This window comes from Chelonia mydas, chromosome 13 (genome assembly GCF_015237465.2).
Source record: "Chelonia mydas isolate rCheMyd1 chromosome 13, rCheMyd1.pri.v2, whole genome shotgun sequence".
Taxonomy (NCBI): Eukaryota; Metazoa; Chordata; order Testudines; family Cheloniidae; genus Chelonia; species Chelonia mydas.
In genome coordinates this window covers 5848484-5868221 of record NC_051253.2, presented here as the reverse complement: position 1 = coordinate 5868221, position 19738 = coordinate 5848484, and positions in this window count along the sequence as shown.

The window sequence follows — 19738 nt, the reverse complement described above, 5'->3', positions numbered from 1 at the left end:
AATAGCCTTTCTTTTAGTTCCTACCTTCCAGGCAAATAACAAAAGGCTTGTTCCATCAGCAGCTGTGCATACCACTGCTCCAGCAAGAAATGTTAGCACTTGCCTAGAATGTAAAAATTGTATGTTACAAATGCCCTAGAACCAAAGCACTTGACCTACATTAATAGGAATTTTGTTTTGTTCCTTTTGAAATTGCTGTAGAAAAATCTAAGACCACTATCGTGGCTGTTGTCTTCAGATAACTTTTAACAGCTGTCCTGCTTAGCCTGTCTTTATCATAAGGGGTCTAGTTGAGGAGGAGCATGGAAGTTGATCCTACTGCAGCATTCCCTAATTGTCTAGTACAGTGTTTTCAGAGCAAACGAGGGGCTGGGCACTGTAGCGATTTAGGCCATGCAATGCATGGGCCAAATCTACTGTCTCAAGCACAGATCTTAAGGTCATATAGCACAGACCAATCTTATCAACTCCATGGTTGGAAACAATCAGTTGGTTTAAATTTTACAGAAAAATGCAGATTTTTTTTTTTAAATAAATAAAAAAAGCTTAAGACCTAACTTTCAAATACTTCTGTCTGCTCTTGTTAGACAGCTAATGTCAAACTATTTCTGTGCAACATAGCCAATCACTTGTCTGCTTCTACAATTCAGTCAAGTTTGCATGCAGATTGGGTGCACAGCTTTGAAAACCAGGTTTGTGCAGGCCCCTTTGGGACTGAATAATCACGTTCTAATGGCACCAATTTTCTCTGCAAGCAATTATTTCTATCCCTAGTTAGAACAGGAAGACGTTCTGAGCTATAAAAAGGCTTACTGGCAGATTTTAAACTAATTTGGCAACCTCTCCTGGAATTCTGAGCCAAACCAGCTCACACTGTTCTATTATAAGTGAAAGCAATCAACTTGTTGATGGGCCAAAAAGTCACAGCTCAGTGACTTTTTTGGGAAAATACAAGCTGTGGAAAATGTCTTGCTCAGCTGACCTACCCCAAATAAACATTTCTCAGTCTCTTAGAATCTCAAAGTTACCGCTGTAATCAATCTCAAGAAAGGCAGGACTAGTGCACCCCTCATGCTGAGACAGGATTAACTGGTCTACGACAGGATTAACTGGTCTACAGTCAAAACAAAATATAGGTTATAAACAAAACCTTAAACTAATCTATGACTAATGCTATCGGGGCGGTCAAAGTTTATGGGGAAGTGTCTTTGCTCAGTTCCTTGCTGGAAATGACTTCAGAACAGTTCCGTGATGCAGGGTTGCCTTAGTCTGTATGGGCAAGTGTCTCTTTGGCATTAATGCAAAGTGTGTGCGAGTAAAAGCCAAAAACTCAACTACTGTAAGCAAGTGGAGAAAAGAAGAGAAACCAGCAGTCGGACCTTCACATGGCTTGTGTATGAAAATAGCTGATTACTGATTCACTAACACACAGGATAAGGTGTCCAAAAGGGCTTGTTTTGCGCTAGAACCATTGTGTAATCCACAGTACGCCTAGAATAGTTACCAACAAGTGCTTATTTTTTTCTCTCTGTTTTGGAACACAAATCTTTCCTTAAAAATTACATACTCCTTATCAAGACCCAGTTGAAACATAAAGGGCTGACGCTTTTCTAACTAAATCTGGTCTGACTTCCTGGTTTTGCATTTTCAACGAGGAAAAAAATGACCCTTTAATGTGGCTAATCCTAGACAATCCCACAAGTGCTTAGTTACAGAAAGGCTGAGGGGTTGGAAAGAGATGGCATATTCAACAGGGTTTATTCTCATATTTTACTATTCAGGCTTATTCTTCACAGAGGAATGCTGCTCTTTGTGGAAGGACATGAAGCCTTTATTAAAAAGATTTAGAAATAAACATTTAAGTGGAAGTGCACACTGAGTCAGATCCTCCACTGATGTGAATAGTGCTAGTGCCTTAACCCAATAAATCAATACTCTGTTGGGATAGGAGGGAGTGAAAATTCAGGTCAGTTCCTGAGTTTTGTAAAGTGGAAGGCAATCTCAGGTGTGTGTTTCATAAGAATGTTTATGACAGGGAAGTGTGTAACTGCTGCATTGGCCAATTCACTCTGCATTTAATGGGCTCCAGACGTTCTTAAAGTGTTTGAGGGGAAAATAAAATTACTTCCTCGATCAGTCTGGAATTAGTGGGAAACGGTGGCCAGAGCAACACCCAACCATTCTCTTCACAGACTTTCACATCATCTGAGGCTGCTCTGAGCAAGCTTATGACCAGGGCCAGTATGAATTCAGGAGCAGGACCAAGGAGCCACAATTGGCTCCTTTGCAGCCCTCTCCCCCACTCCCCTTTTCCTCCTAATCCCCAGCTGTTGCCAGCAAATATTGTGCACAGCTGAGGATCTAGGCCAAATTGGAGTTCTGTTCCGAGTAGTGAATTTGGGGGGGTTCCACATGTGCTGTGCATTAATAATTTCCCATCAGTGTTTCTCCATTTCCAAATAAGCTGAGGGAGGGGTTGTCACTTGGTAATTGCCAGACCTGCACATGCAGCCTGTAGGAACACAGGACTGGAAGGAACCTCCTGGGTCATTGAGTCCAACCTATCATATCATCCAGTTCATAAATTTGCTGTGCCTGACCTGCGAAGCAAATTGAAAAAGCCATTGAATGCCAGCTACTTTCCCTTCTTGACTGTATGGTATTGAGTGCTGGCTTCACTGTTATGGTGGCAAACAGCAGGATATCCCTGCTCAGACTAGATCAGTTTACAGTATTACACGGACGTAGCCTTCATTATGTCCAGATTTAAGTGGCGTGTCTGCAGCTGCTGATGAACTAGCCATTCAAATTAACTCTTTTCTCTCTCTTCCCCCCACCAGTCATTTAGGAGGAGTTTGGGTTATGCCCTAACTTCCTCGCAGAGACTGATCCGGCTATGGAAGACAGACATTTTACCTGCAAGATGGCTGTGCCTAATGCATGAAACATCATGCAGAATTTAATTGATTTCTAGTTTGGGTTGAAACAAACCCTATTAAAAGAGTTATCCATGTTCTGAGTGGGTGGAGGAAGTGGCAGTGATTATACCGTGCCCTATACGAGAACGTTTCCCTTCAGCCTCAGGAAACAGCTGATATAGACCACCATGATTTTATATCCCGTGCCTCACAAGTCCAGCCACTAAGGGCCTGACCCTGTGAGGAGCTGACCCCTTGCAGCTCCCATTGGGGCCAGTAGGAGCAGCAGGTGCTCAGCATCTCCTGGGATCAGAAATAATAGGAGCTAAAGATGCTGAGCACCTTGCAGAAGCTGATCACTTGGATCAAACCGTGGATGAGGGACTCTGCTGACTGTCTAAGCCCTCTTGGAATGGCTGGCTGGCAGACAGAGCAATGTGCTCTAAAAAAACCTAACCTTCCGTGAAGGGTTCCCTGCTTGCAAAGACTAAGCCCCCGTCCTGTGTGAAAATTATACACACAGGGCACAGGTAACCTGAATTAAGGGCAGTTCAGAACATTGTATTTGTGGTTCTCAGCTTTGAGAACCAATGCCCATACTGACAGCACCCCGTGCTCGTAGTCTCACCCTGGGTAAATATGGCTGTAGGTGTTCCCTGGGTTTATTTTCCCAGAGCCCTGTGCCAAGGCAATGGAGTGAGGGCTGAGTTTCTACAGCTGCTTTAACCATTCTAACCTTGTTACATGTTGCTTTTGCTGCCCTCAGGAAAGGGCTCAATGACTCCAGTCCCACACATGATTACTGAGCTTTTAAACCAGAAACCTGCATGTTCTTTCTCTGTGGCTTGCTCAGAGGGACTGGAGATTTTCTTCTGGCCACTTCAAGCCTCCCCTCTGATGCAAAGCAGGCCTGAGTCTCTCATCCAGTGAAGGGGCAGGCCAGGCGCTAGCTCCTAAACCATCCACCTCCCTGTGGCAGCAGTAGGTGGCTGGGTGGGAGGCCAGGGGAGCTGCCACAGGGAGGTGGATGGTTTAGGGCTGCCCTGTGCTACTGTAACAGCCCCCTGAGCCATTGGCAGCTGGTGCAAGCTAGAGCAGCTCCCAGTCGGCCCAAAGCATAGATTGGTCAAAACCAGTTTTGCACGCACACACCCCCGCTGGGGTGCATCAGATGCTCCTTGGTCTCAGTCACAGATCGGGGCCACTCTCCCAGGAGTAACTCTGGACTGTCACCGGGGTCAGGACTTGCCCCTCAGCGCAGTTTGGTGCTGTCTCGTGGGGGTGGGAGCAGGAAGGAATTGGGAGCAAAATAAGGTCAGCTTTAATGTGAACAATGCAAAGCAGAAAAGGACCAGGGTTAGGCTTGACGATTTTTCCCTTATTTAAAATCCAGTCGCGCTGCCAGCTTTCTGCACCATCATCATCTCATGCCCTAGCTCCGAGAGAGTACTCTTCCAGCTGCCCCGGCTGCTGGGCAAGCTGAGACTAAGGCTGGGGCTCTCCTGAGCTGTGGCAAAGGCAACGAGGGAAATTTGTGGACATGATGAGCGAGGCCGTAGGCATCTTGCTGAAACACATGCCCCAAAATCCTTCCCACTCCCAGGGAGGGTCCGGAACGTCAAAACCAGCTTTCCTCTCTCCCTCTGTGCAAGGCTCCCATTGACTTCAACCGGCTTTGGAGCGGGCCGCAAGCAGGTCTGCTGTGGTTTCTTGTTTGTCATGGACGGCCGTGGCTGTTGATATTACCGGGTGAGTTTATATCAGGTTCCTAGCAATAGATGATAAAAGACCCCGCCCCCCCAGCCCTTGCCAAGTGACAGTCCAGACTCCTAATGCGGAGAGAAAGGCAAACAAAATGAAACCTGGTCTGACCCCTCTCCCCTTCCTGCTTGGCTGACCTTTAGCCCACTTTTCCATGTGGGCGAGCAGATGGTTTCCTTGGGGAGCAGGCAGGGGAGAGGGGCAGGCATTCAGTGGGGCGGGGGAGAGAGACAGGCAAGGACTGCTGGGATCCTCTGCACTGGGATTACGCCTTCGGGATGTCAGGGGAACAGCTGCTGTGGGGAAAGGGGAATGACTTGCAGGGATCCGGTTACATTGCGGTACTAAGTTTGTCAGCGCTGATGTGTTTGTTTTAATAAGGGGGCTGTAGAGCAGACCCACTTCCGGAACGGACAGGGAGTGCTTCCAAGACTGTGCAGGGAGGCTTTGCTTATGCACAGCAGCACCCTGATGCAATCTGCCGGCAATCTTTCCCCTCTTGGGTGTTTCGCCTCATTGACCATGTGCCTCCCAAAACTGTTACTGAATAAATAAGGAGTTTTCCTGGAAAGGAGGCCAAAATAACCAGTAGAGCTGGCCCGAAGACAACAATCCATTTTGCAAGGATTTTCACGGTTTCAAAATTTGGTTTTCTTCCTCACTGGAATGAAAAAAAAAACAAACCCAACCGCTTGACCGTTTTTGTGAAACAGATTTTTGTCAAAATGGCCATTTTGGGATCAGAAAGGTCAGGTGCTCAGTTCGGGTTCTTGCTCTCTCTGCTCAGACATGACCACGGAGTCCACCCTGAACCTCAGAAATCTTCCCATCAAAAACGTTGCTGAAATCGATCCATCTCCATGAAATGTTTCTGTTATGACAAAACAGCGTATTTCAGCCAAAGCCATTGAGTTGAAAGCATTCTAACCAGTTGAAATAACCAGTAATATCATTTGTCAGGAAGGAAAACGCCAAACCTCTTTCACGTAGCAGAGGGGAAGGCAGGGTATCTGCCATGCTGGTTTTAGCCTCATAGCATCAGCCTGAGCCAGTTGACCTGGGGTCACTGCCGCTGTGGAGGTGCGGAGAAAGTTTCTTGCAATGTAGGTATACCCTATGAGGCTCTGTAGCCTAACGGTTAGAGCAAACCCTTATGGAAAAGATCCTTTGAGTTTAATGGGTTTGAAACTAATAGAATTTGATAGAAATTATTCTGAAAGCCTTAAAAAATCTCATAGAGGATTATAGTATTCTATTGGATGGCTTAAAAAATCTCAAGAAAAGTTATATCTCTAGGGCTTTTCTCCAAGGAGCCAGAAGATGTCTGGGTCTTATTTCTGGAAGAGCCACTGACTTACTGTGTCACTTTGCACCTAATTAGAAAATATATGTATCACAGCTCTATAGAAAACTGGCCGCTGAATATAAGTTCTAGTGTCCTGGGAGAACAATAATAACAACCAGTCTTTAAGGCAGTGTTCTCAATCCCATTGCATATAACGGGAACACTCACTTTATGGCTCTGTGCCTCAGTTTCCCCTGGATGATAAGGCTTGCCCACTTTTCTAAAGCAATTTTCAACTCTGTGGCTCTGAATACATTTCTGAATAAATACAGAATATTGCTCTTAGATGTATGGCCACTTTTCGTCACCAGATTGATTGTGCCTGTCAGTGTAGATGAGACATCTCCAGGACAACCTAAACAGGAAGCAAAGATCTGCCTTTGAGTATGTGCTCTGCTCTTCTGATCTGCGCTGTGACAGTGAAATCCCCGAAAACTGTCTTCCTGTGTTCTTCTTTCAGCTCTGGGATGTTGAGTACACATCTTAGGCAACAAGAAATGCTTGTCTAGCAGTCTTACTCTTTACAGGCAGATCACGTGTTTCCAAATAACCCTTTCTGTTCTCTTCCATCCCCACCCCACATGCGGCGCTCCCCACTGCCTGAAGGCGGCACAGGATCCTCTGAGGTTGACTCTACTGATGCTCTAACAACAGGAAACACTTGAGTCCCATCCACATCTGGAGACCCCCAGATGTCCCCCTCACCTGCATGTGAAATGAGACAAGTGTCCCCTTTGCATCTCTCCACTGGAGGCAGCAGCTGTCCTTCATTTTCAAAGAGGGCAGCCAGGGCCACCCATAGGAACAGGTTTCAGAGTAGCAGCCCTGTTAGTCGGTATCCGCAAAAAGGACAGGAGGACTTGTGGCACCTTAGAGACTAACCAATTTATTTGAGCATAAGCTTTCGTGAGCTACAGCTCACTTCATCGGATGCATGCAGTAGAAAATACAGTGGGGAGATTTTATATACACAGAGAACATGAAACAATGGGTGTTAGCATACACACTGTAACGAGGGTGATCAGGTAAGGTGAGCTATTACCAGCAAGGGGGTGGGGGGGAACCTTTTGTAGTGATAATCAAGGTGGGCCATTTCCAGTAGTTGACAAGAACGTGTGAGGAACAGTGGGGGGGACGGGGACGGAAATAAACATAGCAAAATAGTTTTACTTTGTGTAATGACACATCCACTCCCAGTCTTTATTCAAGCCTAAGTTAATTGTGTCCAGTTTGCAAATTAATTCCAATGCAGCAGTCTCTTGTTGAAGTCTGTTTCTGAAGTTTTTTTGTTGAAGAATTGCCACTTTTAGGTTTGTAATCATATAATCATAGAATATCAGGGTTGGAAGGGACCTCAGGAGATCATCTTGTCCAACCCCCTGCTCAAAGCAGGCCCAATCCCCAATTTTTGCCCCAGATACCTAAATGGCCCCCCCTCAAGGACTGAACTTACAACCCTGGGTGTAGCAGGCCAATGCTCAAACCACTGAACTATCCCTCCCCCAATCGAGTGACCAAAGAGATTGAAGTGTTCTCCGACTGGTTTTTGAATGTTATAATTCTTGACGTCTGATTTGTGTCCATTTATTCTTTTACGTAGCGACTGTCCAGTTTGGCCAATGTACACGGCAGAGGGGCATTGCTGGCACGTTAGTCTCTAAGGTGCCACAAGTACTCTGTTCCTTAGGAACAAGCCCAGCACGTGAGGGACTTGGGCCCCTGCAGTTTTGGGGACCTTGCTGTGCTCTGTTTGTCTTTGAATTTCACAGGCTGGTTCATCTCAGCTCTGGGAGCAAATATAGAGCCAGCTTCTCACGCTAATCAACACCCTGGGAGTCTGGGGCCCTCTGGATTATGAGGGGTTAGATCTTGCTTCTGTTGAAAGCAATGGCAAAATCATTGTGACCTTCAAATAGAGGCAGACACAGATCCTAACACATTAAATAAGAGATTCTTGCAAACACATATAAATCACCCAAGGGAGAGGCTTGTCTGAAACTTTGTTTCACTTCCTGCTTGTCTATCAGTTGTTGCTGTTTTGACCTAAGTAATTAATTCATGTGTGTTTAGCACTTTGCAGATGGAAAGAGCCCAGATAGTCACTATTATTGGCCCCTTTGACATTTTGACTGAGGAAGGACTAAATAAATACTGAGCAAAGGCTTTAGGATTTAGCCCCACCTTATAAATGGTCCTTTCTAAAGGCAGAAAGCAGGTGACTCTATTTGTTTAACTTTCTGAGGGAAGGGAAGTAAAGCCAGGGGCTGATTCAGGGCTCTCAAGTTGATACAAGAAAAGGAGTACTTGTGGCACCTTAGAGACTAACCAGTTTATTTGAGCATGAGCTTTCGTGAGCTACAGCTCACTTCATCGGATGCATAGCATATCGTGGAAACTGCAGAAGACTGTTGATACAGTTACTGGCTCTGCATGCAGCCAAGCCTTTAGTAACAATTGTGTGGTGTCTGTGGGCGATCCTTTCTGCTGAATGGAAAATGAGCCAAGGTGAGAGCTGCTAGGGTGCTGGTAAGCCTGGATTCATTTCCTTTTTTCCACCACCGCCCCTCTTCCTGCCAGCAAGGTTGTCTAACCAAATCTTGGGATTCCTCATGGGTTAGTGACTAGGAACCATTAATATTTGCCAGGTGCCATTCTGGTTTTGAACCAAGGGGGCAGAGGGGTAGATCCAGAGAGGGGAGCGGCAGTTCTATCAGCCTAGATCTTATTCTATTTTTGCTTCAATTTTTACACTACTTGGCCACTGAAAAAGGAAATACAAATTGACGGTCATGAACAGCAGAGCAAAGAGGCCCATTAATGATCACACATTGGCGGTTGCTGAGTCATAAGAACCTGATTCAGACGAAGCCTCCTGTCGCATTGCATGGCAATTTTGGCATTGGCGGGATGGAGAGAAGAGCCAGCTGGGACCAGATCCCGTAGTAAGTGACTGCAGGTAGATAGTGACGCATGGTACAGCTGAAGTGAGGCTTTGTGTATTTGTTCTTCCATCTGCCCCCGCCCCCCAAAATGGATTTCAGACAGTGGTCTCAGCTCAATAACATGATTTCTGCCCCGCCCCCCCCCATCAGTTCCTTGTTGGGCACTTGACTGAACTAGCTGGGGGGTTGGGGGGGGAGGGGGAGAGTAAAAGCTTGTCCAAGGTTTTGGATTAAATTTTTATAGCCATTTGATAGTATTTTTGCCAGCATCAGTCCTAGATTAAGGGGAAAACAATGGGCCACCCCTTAACAGGGCTGTGATGCACTGTCACCTGATGAATTTCAGTGCACCAGGCCATATCTTTGAACCGGATTGTAGGCAGCCATCTGGGGATTTCCTTTACATAGGGGAATATAGCTGGCACCTCTCCTAGACGTCTCAGTTTGGGGATATAGCGAGAGCAGGAAATGGGGTGGCTGGAACGTGCCATGCTCTTTTAAAATGGAAGGGGTTTGAAGTGGGAGGTTGTCTGTGGATGCGGGATCCCGCTCCCCCCATGGCTAGGGCATACGCTGGGAAGCTGTTCAAAAGCAACAGGTAACTTGTATTAGAGGCGGGGTTTTAGCTAATAGAGCAGTGTAAAGCCTGAAGTAGCATCTTGATGTTCACTCACTATGTAACTAGTATCTGTTTGCTCTCCCGTATTATTTCCTTTCTGAATTTGTGGATTTTCTACTAAACAAGCACCTCTCTGTCGTACAAACTGAGTGGCATGTGGGGGCCAAAGTGAGCTGATAGCTGGGGGGGAGGGGGCTGATTTCACACCTTTTGGGGGTGACAAACCAGAGGGGGAAAGTTTGCGTGTCTGGTAGTTAAGAATTCGGGAAGGACGAATCTGGAGAGACTCAGGACTCAAAGAAGGGCTGATGTCACCCTGCGAGGAGTAACTAGGCCAGTGGAAGCCAGGATGAGACCTTGTGCTAGTGGGCTGGCCACTGGTGTAAGGGATCTGTGGCATTCAGGCATCCCAAGGTCACAGGGCAGGTGGTGAGCAAACCCCTCACTGCTCTGGGGGATCCCCAAAATGTCACAGATGGGTTTTACTCCAAGCATCCCTTGGTGCAAGCTGGAATGGCCACTGCTGGCTCCTATAACTGAGGTGAGTCCATGGGTCTGTGGCGGAAGCACTCAAGGGTTGAGTAGTTGTTGGCCTGTATACTGGAGGGAAAGGGCCCTGGCTGATTATTTTAGAACCTTATATACAAACTGATTTTCCCAAGCACCTGCATACACTGCCAGCCGGTAGGGAGCTGCAGGCTGAAAACCACTGAACTCTCCGCGGGCACATTGGCTGAGGGAGTTTCTCTCCCTGGGGTCAGAGAGTAACAAGGCCCCTCTTTTCTGTGCTGCTTCCAGCTGGACCCTCAAGGCATAGCCCATCACTACACGAAGGATGTAGAAACATTGGAGAGAGTCCAGCGAAGGGCAACAAAAATGATTAGGGGACTGGAACACATGACTTATGAGGAGAGGCTGAGGGAACTAGGATTGTTTAGTCTGCAGAAGAGAAGAATGAGGGGGGATTTGATAGCTGCTTTCAACTACCTGAGAGGTGGTTCCAAAGAGGATGGTTCTAGACTATTCTCAGTGGTAGAAGATGACAGGACAAGGAGTAATGGTCTCAAGTTGCAGTGGGGGAGGTTTAGGTTGGATATTAGGAAAAACTTTTTCACTAGGAGGGTGGTGAAACACTAGAATGCGTTACCTAGGGAGGTGGTAGAATCTCCTTCCTTAGAAGTTTTTAAGGTCAGGCTTGACAAAGCCCTGGCTGGGATGATTTAATTGGGGATTGGTCCTGCTTTGAGCAGGGGCTTGGACTAGATGACCTCCTGAGGTCCCTTCCAACCCTGATATTCTATGATTCTATCACAGACTGTGCCAAGCCAGGTACCTTGGCGAGCTATACAACAGGGATTTGGCCTGGGTCCGCAACCTTTCCTCAATACCACGGCTGTCCCCACTAATCCAAGCTATCTACTGTTCCTGGGTGAAATCCACCCCGGTGCTGAGGTCCCATCACACCGTATAGAGCCTGCTTAGGAAAGGGTGCGCTGCATGGGGTGAATTTTACCCACAGTTTTAGTGTAGAAGGGGGAAAACACCTGCCCTCTGATTCCCCTTCACCATGGGGAGCCTTTCATTCTAATATACAGCACCCAAGTGGGTGAGAGACAGGTCTTTGGTGCCCGCTCTCCTTCACCACCACTATGTCCTGGCAGTGTCTCTCCTACTCCCGACTACCACCAGAAAACCATAAGGAAGGAAGCAGTCTTAAAGCTTAAGCACATGGCTGCAGGTTGACCATATAATGTTCTGGGCTGGAAGCTGGTGTGGAGGGGATGGGTCAGTGAGGTTGACTGTCCCTCCTATGCTGATATCAAGATAGACCATGAGTTTCACTCCTCTCCTACCTGCTGCCAGTCCCATGTCTGAAAGGTGGAGAATATACCCTTTTTTAGCCTGAGTGGATATTCGAGGGGTTGTTTCTGTTAGGAGGAGAAACTGATGAAAGAGTCAAGTATTTCACTGATGCAATCCTGTTTATTTAAAAGCTTGTTCAGAAAGTCCTGTTTCCCTGAACACAGTAGGCATTAGGCAAAAAGGTAGCAGTGTCTTTGCTCACAACTCCAAGTCTCTTTTCAGCCAGCACTCTGCCCAAAAAATCCTCTCAAGGCTTTCTCTCAGGGCCATGCTATGAACAGCTTCATTTATTTTCTCCTTCTGGTTGCTTCTGACTCACACAGACACACACAGCTCCCCCAAACAATAACCAGCCCCCCTGTGTTTGCAGTCAGACCCCCAGGGAAACTCAGACCGCAGGGCACAGCTTCTATTCCAGCCTTGCCATGGTGGTCTGTGATTTGAGTGCTGACGTCTATCGTTTCAGCTATCACAAACAGGGGTATATGTTCCTTCATCTAGCCAGAATGGAAGACAGCTAGCATGTCCGTCAGCTTCAAGGATGGATGCATAACAATCCTGAATCAGGTGTTCATAGAATCTTAGATTTTAAAGGGCATTTCTGAGCATCCAGTCTGACCTAGCCCATTGATCTTATCCTCTGGAGCTGCACTCCTTTCCCCCATACTAGTTGTAGAAAGGGGAGATCATGCTCGAGATCTTCTGCTCTGGCCCAGCTCCCAGAGAGAATTGCACCATGCGTGCTTCTCCTTCCTTTTGTCCTGATATCGGGGGCGGGGGGGCAGGGACTGGGTTTTGTATGCCTTCCTCTCTTGTGTGGCTTCCAGAATTGGTGTGCTTAGACCGGTAGGGCCTTGCTGACACCCCCCTCGGCCCTCCCCCCCCACATCCACCATACAGGGTCCCAGATGCCAGAGGGGCAGGAAGCCTGATGGAAACACCTTGCTCTTGCTGCATGTATGGGGCACAATCTACTGCAAGGAACGGTCCTACTGGGTCAGTTTGGGTTTGAAAGTTGAACTGCGGGCCAGGACTCCATAAACACGCAGCCCCTTTCTGTTTGGTGTCTGGGATCAGCTAACGTGGCCCCATGCAGTGGAGGCTTTGGGTTAATGAGTCTGGGATTCATGGATTGCAAGGCCAGCAGGGAGCCTCTTGTCTGACCTCTTGTATAACACAGGCCAGAGATCTGCCCCCAAATAATTCCTAATAACCTCTCCACTCCTATTCAGGATCCCCCTGTCGGTGCGTCCCAGGATTGCATTTGCGCTTTTGGTCATAGCATCACAGTGGGAGCTCACATTCAGCTGATTACCCCCCACCCCCCAACTCTTTCTTAGCGTCACTGCTTCCCAGGCTAGCGCCCTCCCCCTCCCCCCCATCCTGGAAGCATGGCCTGCATTCTTTGTTCCTAGATGTAGGCATTTCCATTTAGCCATCTTAAAACACATTCCATTCAAAGCCATGCCCCGCTCATGCCCCTGGCACCTCCTGTTCTCTGCCAACAGATGCTGACTCTGCACGTCAGCTGCCGCTACGAAATGCACTTAGCATAAAGGGATCCAGGAGCCTGGCTGGCAGAGAATGCGGCCATGCTGCCAGACTCATTTAGTGTCACTTTGCAGCACTTGAAATGCACAGGTGGAAGGGCCTGGGGGATCAGGTGACCAGCTGTCTCGATTTTATAGGGACAGTCCCGATATTTGGGGCTTCGTCTTATATAAGTGCCTATTACCCCCCCCAACCTCCATCCTTATTTTTCAAACTTGCCCGTCTGGTCACCCTGCTGGGAGAGGAGCAGTGAGCCTCTCCTTTCCAAAACCACAGCTCATCACAGAATAAAAGCCCGCCCCCGCCAGGAAGCAAGGTTGCATTTCACACCGGCTGCTTTTCAGCTGCTACAGCTCAACCCTCCTTCTGCAAACCACAGCGTACAAAACCCAAACCCCTCTCAATAAAGGTCCCTTCAGGACAACTTGGACGTGGTCTTTCCTGTGGCTCTGAACTTGCGCGATGATACCGTGCTTGCTCGTGAATGGTTGTTAAGGGAACAAGGGCTGTCACAGCAATGCTTATGAAAACTGTGTGTCAACAATGCCCAAGGAGAAGACAGGGGAATTCTGCAGGGCTCCCGCTGAATCTCACGCTCTGTTTCTCTTAGGCTCTTGCTCGCTTCACATTTGCTAGGAAAGTGCATTGATGCCTTTTATTTGCTTTTCCTTTCCAGGGGGCTCCCCCTCCCCTGTTGGGCTTGGTGTGCGGGTGCCATTGGTGGCCTGTGAGACACAGGTCAGACTAGATGACGTGGTAGGGGCCTGTCTGACCTTGAGCATGCTGACACTACTAAAATCCAAGCAAACCTTAAAAGAAAAAGACACAAACGCTCATTTATGGTCATTGTATTTCCATTCCCACTGTTCATCCCAGAAACACTCCCTGATATGCCCACCCTGCATCTTTTGTCTGCTTTACTGTTGCCAGAGCCCGGCCTCAGCCCGCCCCCCTGAGTCCCCCTCCCACACCCAAATGCCCTCCTGGAGCCCGCACCCCATACCCCAGCCACCTGCCACAGCCCTGAGCCCCCTCCTGCACTCTGAACCCCTTGGCCTCAGCCCGGTGCCTCCTCCTGCACCTCAAACCCCTCATCCCTGGCCCCAGCCGGAGCCCTCTCCTCCTCCTGCACCCTCACCCCCTATCCCAGCCTGGTGAAAGTGAGTGAGGGTGGGGGAGAGCGAGCGATGGAGCAAGAGGGGATGGAGTGAGCGGGGGCGGGACCACAGTGTTCCTCTTTGTGCAATTAGAAAGCTGGCTACCCTAACAGGGGCCCTTCCACCTGCCGGGGGGGGGGGGGGGAAGGGAGGGCCAAGAGCAGCCCCTGACCCGTGACCCTGCCCCCCCAGACCTCCTGCCAAAGGCAGGTGGAGGGTTCGCGGCTCTCCACAGCGGCCTGGGCTCCCCAAGCCACTCTTTCCCGGGCCAGGCTCCAGCTTCCAGCCTGGTGTGCGGGGGGAGGCTTGGGGGAAGAGGTGGGCAGAGGGCCTGACCCATGGTGAAAAGTGGATGGGTCAGGGCTGTCCACTTTCAAATGTATGAGGGCCATAGCCCCTTGCCCCCCCCCCCCCCCCCCGACCATTCTGGTACCCTTGCTTTAAGAGCTTATGATTTTTAAGTCAATCACATGATTTGGGGGGGAGGGGGGCTGACTCATGGTTTTTGAATGCTTAGTGTTGGCAATACAAATGAATGGAAAACGAGGTCCAGACCGACATGCCCCACAGCTGTCAGCACAGTGCAAGTTTCATACTGCGCATAGCCATCCCCCCTGTGAACTGACCCACGCTCCTCTGGGGCAGCTGGTTCGCAAAGACCTCGGCTGAACTCTCTCCAGCCCATGCTATGCTTAGAGCGATCTTGCATGACATTGCTTGTTCCACTTCACCTCTCCAGTGCTTGCCGGGGTGTGTTCCTTTTTGCTAACAAGGGAGTGTCATGTGATGCATTACCACTGTTTGCCTGGGTGCACAGCGACCGAGAAAACAAGGGAAACTGGCCCGGCAACCCACAGATCGTTTACATTAAACAGGAATACACTAATGCTCCTGCCAAGGAGCAAGCCAAGCCGGCCAGAACCGCCCCTGGTCACCAGGACCCTGGGGACTCAAATTACAAACTGCCAGGGTTGCCTTTTTCCAGGGTAGCGACTGTGCAGAGACATGTTTCTTTGTTCCTGAGCCAGACAGACAAAGCGCGTCACGCCCAGACAATCTTTGTACGGGGCAGTCTGCAGCCATCTGGTGGCAGAAAGAAAAAGAAGGGAAATCAGTGGACAGAAAACGCAGAATTCTGTGTCGTGCAGGGGCGGGCAAACTTTTTGGCCTGAGGGCCGCATCGGGTTTCTGAAATTGTATGGAGGGCCTGCGAGGGGAGGCTGTGCCTCCCCAAACAGCCAGGCATGGCCGGGCCCTGGCCCCTGCCCCCTATCCGACCCCCGGCTTCTCGCCCCCCCAGGACTCCTGCCCCATCCAACCGCCCCTGTTCCCTGACAGCCCCCCCGGAGACCCCTTCCCCATCCCCATCCATCCTCCTTGCTCTCAGTCCCCTGACCACCCCTGGATCCCCCGCCCCTAACTGCCCCCCGCCGCCCCATCCAACCCCCCCCCTCCTCGACTGCCCACCCGGGACCCCTGCCCCATCCAACCACCCCTTCTCCCTGACCGCCCCGGACCCCTCGCCCCTAACTGCCCCCTGTCCCTAACTGCCCCCCACCACCCTATTCAACCCCTGCTCTCCTTCCTGACTGCCCCCCCCGGGACCCCTGCCCCCATTCAGCCCCCCCCGTTCTCCGCCCTCTGACCTCCCCGACCCCTATCCACGCCCCTGACCACCCCCGAACTCCCCTGCCCTCTATCCAACCCCCTGCCCCTGCTCCCTGGCCCCTTACCGCACTGCCTGGAGCACCGGAGGCTGGCTGCGCGGCTGCATCAGGACAGGCAGCCGCGCAGCACACAGCACTGGGTCAGGCCAGGGTCTGCAGCGCCGTCACCCAGAGCATTGCACCGCGTAGCGGCATGGCTGCGGGCGAGGGGGGACAGCCTCCCAGGCCGGGAGCTCAGGGGCCAGGCAGGACGGTCCCGCGGGGCGGATGTGGCCCGCGGGCCGCATTTTGCCCACCTTTGGTGTAGCGTCTTATCCCACACTCATCAGCATAACAGCGGAACACTCGCTGGTTGGGCATTAAGCAACATGCCTACACATCGGTACCCGTGTGGTATCTCGTCGTCTCGCCAGGGGGAGAACTGGGTGTGCCGAGTAGTGTTTCTGTCGGGTGGCTTCTTTGTTTATCTGTACATGCTGCTCTGTGTATACGTTAGAGGAAGGAGGTCAAAGAAGCATGCCTTGCGTGTGGCGTGGAAGGTGGTGAGTTCTGAGCCCTCAAGAAAGCTCCATCTCCTGAACAGACGAGCTGTTATCTTTGTGATAGAAAATTCCTCTGTGCGTGAGGAGCAGGGTTTTTGAGCACAGGCCTCATCTCGGGGTTTTAGGCTCTTTTAGGTATGCTGGGGCCCAGGTCATTGAAAGCAAGGACTGAGACCTGGAACTTGAACTTGCAAACAATGTGCCAAGCAACTGGGATGGAAGGGGAACCAGGAGGATACCAACTGATTCCTACCATTCACAGTCATTGCGGTTGCCTAAACTGTATTGTGACATTCTGGAGAGTGAAAAAGTTATGATTTGCCAATCACCTCTGATTCTTGGCCAAGACCAGAGAGGCTCTTTATGTAATGTGACAGCATTTCTAGCTTTGCCCGGATGTGACACAATCACTTTTGAACACCCCAGTGGATCAATTTCAAAATTTCCGGGAACGTTCTAGCCGTCAGTGGGCTGAACAGGCTGGATTTTTGGTGAGAATTGCAAAGCCAGAAAAGCTGGTTGCTCTTTGCTCGCTAGGCTGAGCCGCCTCAGAGCTGTGGGTCAGATGCTCGGCCAGCAAGGAGAGCCAGAGGGCGAGGAGCTCCTTCCACCCTCCTCCCAGCTGCCTCCCCAAAGCCTGCTCCATGAGGGGTATGGGACTGGGAGAGACACACAGAGCCACTACCATGGAGGAGGGAATGGGGGTGCACAGAGCCACAGGCAATGGGGGGCACAGTGTGCCCCTAGCATAGAGGGCAATGGGGTGGACATACAGATGAAGACATGCAGGGAATGGAGGGGACCCCATGAAAAGCCCCCAGAATGGGGGGAAGGGGAGAGACAGAAACCCAGGAATGGGGTGGGAGGGTGGAATGGGGTCCCCACAGAGCCTCTGGGAGGAAGGGGAGCACACAGAGGCCCTGGAATGGGAGGGAGGTGGGGAATGGAGGAACACAGCAGAACCCCAGGAATGGGTGAGGCATGCAGAACGCCTGGAATTGGGGTAGTTGGGGGGGTAGTGGGACATGGAACCCCAGGACTCAAGGGGTGGCATGCCCCCCCCAAAGCCTCTGGAAGGGGGTAGACGGGAATAGGGGGGACACAGAACCCCTGGCATGGGAGAGAGGAGGGAATGGGTGAAAGTGGGGATAGCAGGGGATCCTGATATGGGGGTTGGCGGGAACAGGGAGGACACAGAGCCCCTGGAATGAGGGAGGGATGGGGGAAGGGTTACAATTATTCCCTGAAATAAAGGGGGATGGGAGGGTGGCACACACAAATCTTGTGGGGGAAGGGGGAGGAATGGAGGTTTGCAAGGAGCCCTCGGTGGAAGCCATGAGCTTGGCTTACAGAAGCAATGAAGTGGGCGGCCCTCTAATGATTGCCATTATAGTGGATGCAAAAAGAAAAGGAGTACTTGTGGCACCTTAGCGACTAACCAATTTATTTGAGCATGAGCTTTCGTGAGCTACAGCTCACTTCATCGGATGCATACTGTCTTATTATCATGTTATTATTATAGTGGATGTGATACTCAAACCTCATCCACATCACTTATTCCTGCTGGGGAGCGGCCGCCCTGCTAGGCCATGAATAAACTCTGACTCCAGCCGATTCTAATTCCCCTAGGTGACCAAGGTTTGAAACTGGTTCTTTCGACTCCCCTGCCAACATCTTATCAACCTAATTCTGCTCATTCCCTCCCTAAGGGAGCTCACTTTGTAGTGATTGCCCCTTCACGCCCAGTGGCTCCTCACAGAAGTACCTTAGATTGCTTTATATGTTAAGCAGGGGACGGTATTTTCCCCATTGGCCTTCCATGGGAACATAGGAAGTGCCAAACTAGACCAGGCCGAAGGGCCATCTAGTCCAGTATCCTGTGTCTGACAGTGGCCAGCACCAGCTGTCTCAGTGTGTAAGGTACCCTGCAATACACAGTCTTGGGATAACCTGCCTATGAGGAAAGTATTTCCTCCTCAGCCCCGCTAATTAGAGGTGGAGTTATGCCCTGGGGCATGAGGGTTTATATCCCTTCCAATGCCGTATATCCGCTCCTTCCTAATAAACCTGAATGCCATTATTTTAACTAGCCCCAGAAAGTCTCGCTACTCAGGGTGTAGCGTTACATCCCAGCATCCTCCACCTCAACCGTTCATTCTCCTCTCCGTAGTCTGCACTTGGAATCCTGCACAGGCCTGCTGAGATGTTCAGGGTAACAATCCTTCCGTTCAGAAGCCAGAGAACTGAAAGCAGGGCTGGCCACTCCTGGTGGAAGATGTCTGGATGCAGAACTTTCCCTCTGCTGGTTCACCACAGTCTGAGTTTGATGCTTGGGAGCTTTTCGGGCAAGCATTTACCTGGACTTTGGGCTAGGACTATGCAGTCCCATCCCCCGCCCAGCTGGTGATTTGAGATAATTAAAATACATGCATAATGTGGAGTGAAGCAAATAAAAAAAATGGATTGAAAGGGAACGTAATGGATTTGGGGCTAACCCTCATCACTCTAAAATATATATCCTGGATTGCACCCAATGTGTGGTACAGAATTGGATGCACAATGCATTATACATTAATGATCATCGTGATGTACTTTTTGAACAGTGGCAGCATGCAGTGACCCCATCCAGCGCAGCAGTCAGCGTATAACAATTTGTATTGAAGCAAAGCAACGGAATCCAAAGTTGCAGTTCAATGCATGGGCCCCCTACAGCACATTTTGAATGGAATCAGGTGTTCTCTATTGGAAAAGGTGGGTAGACTAATGTAAAGAGATTCCCACTGCTCCCTTTCCAAGACCCTGGAGTCTCGTGCAGCTGATCATTCTGTTATTCCTCACAGTGGAGTCAGATAAAGGCTCCCCCGGGACATGTAGATGATTGCCATATATTTTGCTAATCATTTACACATTCTAACATTACTGCAAAAATTCAGTCTTACAGAACACCATCGCATCTATGGATCAGACATGGTCTGGTCAGCAGGAAGTCTTGAAATGAATTTGCAAGGCGGACAGAAGGAATATATTGTCTCTTAGCGGGAGAGAATCAACCACAAATGGCTTTGCTTGTCTTCCTTCAGATTTTTTGTGTGAAATGATTGAAAACAAGTGACATGAGTCCTAGCTTCTGAAATAGATTCTTCTTCTCTGGAAACAGCTGTTCCTGTTCTTTAAGCATGTATCCTTAGTACAGAATCCCTGTTCTTCAGAAAATGATCTAGGAAAACCTGCAGATATCCTACACCTACAGTGTGTACTTGTTTCAGAGGCCAGGGAGCTATTGGTTTCATATCCAGAAGTCTTTATAACAGAAAAGTCAGGCTTAAAAAGAGGTGAAAGGAAACAGTAAAAGAAGGGCTCCTCTGTGCAGCTA